Genomic DNA, 4,118 nt, shown 5'->3' on the forward strand with positions numbered 1-4,118 from the left:
ATTTTTCAGGCACTTCTTTCACTTCTGTATGGGACTAGTGCCTCTTCTAGCTGTTGCCCTGGCTGTCATTCCCAGAGTGGATGGGTCTGCAGATGTTCTAGGACTGTGGGGGCCCTTTAAACAAGCAGACTCTGCTGAGAGACTGGCAGTTTCAGTCTCCACCCAACCCCCAATGGTTTGCACAGTCAGAAGCAATGAGGCTTGATTTTCCCCAGTGCTGGGACCTTGAGCTGCACCATCTGATGAGGAGCTGGGAATGCTCCCCAGGTGTCCCTCCTGACTTTTTAAAACATGTAACTGTGCTTTCCGATGGCCTGCCACTGTCACTGCCTTTGCCACTGCCACCACCACACCATGTTCTTTCTGCCCCAGCCCCGCCCTTCCTACCTGTCTGGATGAGTATTTCTTCTTCACATCTTTATTTGTTGGACTTCCATGCAGTTTGATTTTCTGGAACTTCTGGTTGTTTCTAGTTTTGAGGTAGTTTTATTCCTTCTTAGTTGCGGAGAGTGACGTAGCGTGTCTATCTACAGCTGCATCTTGGCCTGAAGTTATTTGAGATTCTTCTATCATTTTTAGGTATGCCTCTATTGCTATGAACTTTCCTCTCAGGACTGCTTCTATTGTGTCCCATAGATTTTGGGCTGTTGTGCGTTCATTATCATTTGTTTCCAGAAACTTTTTGATTTCTTCCCTGATATTATTGTTAACCCATTCATTATTTAATATCATATTATTCATAGTCACTCTTCCCACTTCTGACAGTTGTTGTTCTGCCTCTGGCTGATGCCTCTTGGAGGGGAATAGTCTGCTTTTTAGATTTCTCCCATAGCACTGAGATTGAGTCTGTCCTGGGTTCTGGTCTGCTGCGCCTCCATTTTTTTCTCCAGAACCAGCGTCCAAAGTTTTCTAAAGCTCCTCTAGTCAATTTAACCTTTTAGCTGCAGCCTAGGTTGAGCTTGGAAGTGAGCTTTTTTCTGCCAGCTGGCAGACACGCTGGGGCAGCTGGCAGGGGTGGGGGTGGGGTGGGAGTGGGGAAGGGCATTCCCCTGTGCTGGTGAGCAGGCCAGGAGTGCTCCTCTGCGTGCTGGTGGGTATGTGGGGAGCGTTCTCTCACGCTGGCAGGTGGGGGTGTTCCCTCGTGCTGGCCCATAGCTATCCCCTGTTCAGGTGGGTGGGCAGGCCAGCGGCATTGCACCGCACTGACTGGTGTGTGCACCAGCTGGTAGCGATTCCCTGCTCTGGTATGTCAGTCTGCTGTCTTTTTTTTTTTTAAAGGTTAAAAACAACAATGTGTTGTAATTGTATTTTTTCCAAAAACAAATGAACAACACAAAAAAGAAAAAAAAGAGAGAGAGAGAGAGATGTATTTGGCATTTTCTCTACGTACTCCTGAATAGGTTAAGGCCCTGAGATTAGACACTTGTATTCTTGGGACCACAGGGCTCCTGTAAACCCCAGTGCATCAGTCCTCAGTTCTCTTGTTAGCCCTTCACAGTTCCAGACTTTCAAACCTCTGCTGTTTCTTCTAAGACTGGCTCAGATCCTTGCACGGCACTGACTGCTAAGGCCAGGCTGTGGACTGGCGCCTCTGCACACGCGGTCTTGCCAGCACGTCCGTCAGTGGAAACATACCCTGTAGCAGAGGTACGCGCCAGCCGTGAGCACCGTGGCCATGCACATGTTGACCAGAAAGGGCTTCCAGTGCGTCAGCGCCTGGTCCTGCTCCTCCTGAGGTGGCGACGGCTCCTCCTGGGTAGGACCTGCCCCAGCGACCCGGCTTCTGACTTCAGTGCCCTGACTCATGCTTTCCATGCCGCAGGGGGCCCTTAAGGGGGTTCTAGTTCCTTCCTTGATGGGGCTGTCGTCCTCTTTCTCCTCCTCGGACTCACCCTTGACCCACTGGTGGTTTGGGAAGAACTCCTTGCACTTCCCATTGTGCGGCTCCTGTTTGGGTGGCCGAGGAGGTGGGGGGACATGCTCAGGTGGGGGCTCCAGGTCCTCGTGGGAGAGCTCCATCCACTGCTCCTGCACTGAGGCGTCTCCCATGATGTATTTGGCACCTTCAATCACAGCTAGGTAGGAGAAACAGAGCTGGTCTGCGGTCTGGATCAGTCCCATCCGAAATTTCCTCATTTCTAGCAGAACTTTCTTGATGTCAACAGAAGAAGGGTCTTTCCTTTTGTCCATCAGCAAGAGACAGGTGTCACTGAGACAGAAGGTCCCCGACCTGCCGATGCCGGCGCTGCAGTGTACCACGACGGGGCCGTGCTCCGTGCTCAGTGACCCTGACTTGCGGACTTTGAAGAGGAAGTTCAGGAACGAGGCTGGCGATTCAGGGACTCCGAAGTCAGGCCATGTGGTATAGTGGAAATGCAGGATCTCTCGAGTCTCTTTCGTCATAAGGTTTTCCAATTCTAGCTGTCATACTGTATAATATGACTTAATATCTTCAGAGATCAATGTTAATTTCAAATTTGTGTCTTCAAAAATGATTTCTTTTTCTTCTTTTTGTGGCCAGTACTGTGCACATTTCAACAATCCCTTCTCCATCACTCTGTTGAGCATGACCACGCCCCTGCTCTTCTGCTCCCAGACCATCTCCCAGAAGTGACCGCAGGTATTAGGCAAAGGGCCCTGAGTAAGAATATAACTTCTTTGCAATTCTTCCATTTTTATCAAACTAGCATTGATATAGTCGTTACCTTCTTGATGTAGTTTAATCCACTATGGTCAAAGGGACTGACATCTCTGTACCTGTTTCGGTTTTTGTTCTTGGGAAGCTTGGCCACTCTACATGGGAAGTCACTGGCTTTGTGTCGGATATCCTGGTAAATAGCCGCCCAACTCCCGGCCCTGTCAATCTGCTCGAACTCTTTTTCCATCTCCATGACGGGCCAGGGCAGCTCCTGCGCCTCCTCTTCTGCCCACTGCGCCGCCTGCCAATATAGGCCGCGTTGCGCACTCAGCCGGGAGTCCTGCTGCAAGCCTGAACTCCCGCCGCTACCGCCGCCCTAGCCGCTGCTTCTTCATGTCCTGCTGTCTTTTTATTGAGCACGTAGCAGCCTAGCCTCTACTAGAGGATTTAGACCTCATTTTTGAGAAAAACAGGTGCTCTTTTATAGATGAGAAAACTGAGGCTCAGCAAAAAAGCAAATGCAAAGTCATGCTGCTTGTAAATTTGAACCCCAGCCCCATTTGATTCTGACCACTGGTGTATAACCCTCACAGAGAGAGATTTGAGTTCCTTAAAAATTGTGAAGCAGGCAATATAGATTATGCAACACAACCATTTCCAAATCAGTCATGCTATAGAATCCTGGGGAACTTGTTACATATATGGATTTCTGAGTCCCTTGCTCTGTGATCCCAATGGGACCAGGCTGCGGTAGGTCCAAGGATTCTGAATATATATATATATATATATAGTCATGTGTTGTGTAATGATGGTGATACATTGTGATAAATTCATCGTTAAGTGGTTGCATTATTGTGCGAACATCACAGAGTGCATGTACACACACCTAGATGGTCTAGCCTACTACACACCTAGGCTGTATGGTATAGCTTATTGTTCTTAGGCTCCACACCTGTACCACAAGGAACAGGCCTATGCTGTAAGCATGTCACTGTGCAAAACAAAACGAGAGTAAATGAAACACAAGAGAAAATGATGCAATCAAGAGTTGCAGTAAGCATGAGATGCATGCAGCTCTGTCAGTGTAATATAGCATATTGTTTCACAGCAAACTTTTTCATAAATAGAAAGAATGCACTATAAAATAACAATAAAATATACTATAATAATCAAATAAGCCACTTAGTTTTTACTATCATTATCAATATTATGTAGTGTACATAACTGTATGTGCTATACTTTTATCCAACTGGCAGAACAGTAGGTTTATTTACACCACTGTCACCCTACCATGTGAGGAATATGTTGCACTATGACTTTACAATGGCTACATCACTAGGTGATAGGAATTTTTCAGCTCATTTTACTCTTATGGGACCACTGTCTCATGTAAGTGGGCTGTGGTTGACCAGAATGTTGTTATGTGGTGCATGCATATGCAGCTGTGTCTTCAGGTGATTCTGATGTAGTCTGTCCACAG

The 4,118-nt window shown here is 47.5% G+C and overlaps 1 pseudogene; it reads right to left on the minus strand.

Annotated features, from left to right (window-relative positions):
* Positions 1 to 1,593: 1,593 nt before the first annotated feature.
* On the minus strand, positions 1,594 to 2,896 carry LOC150021758 (tyrosine-protein phosphatase non-receptor type 1 pseudogene; annotated as a pseudogene).
* Between the last annotated feature and the right edge of the window lie 1,222 nt (positions 2,897 to 4,118).

Source organism: Furipterus horrens, unplaced genomic scaffold (genome assembly GCF_987537825.1).
Source record: "Furipterus horrens unplaced genomic scaffold, mFurHor1.1.pri manual_scaffold_1, whole genome shotgun sequence".
Lineage (NCBI taxonomy): Eukaryota > Metazoa > Chordata > Mammalia > Chiroptera > Furipteridae > Furipterus > Furipterus horrens.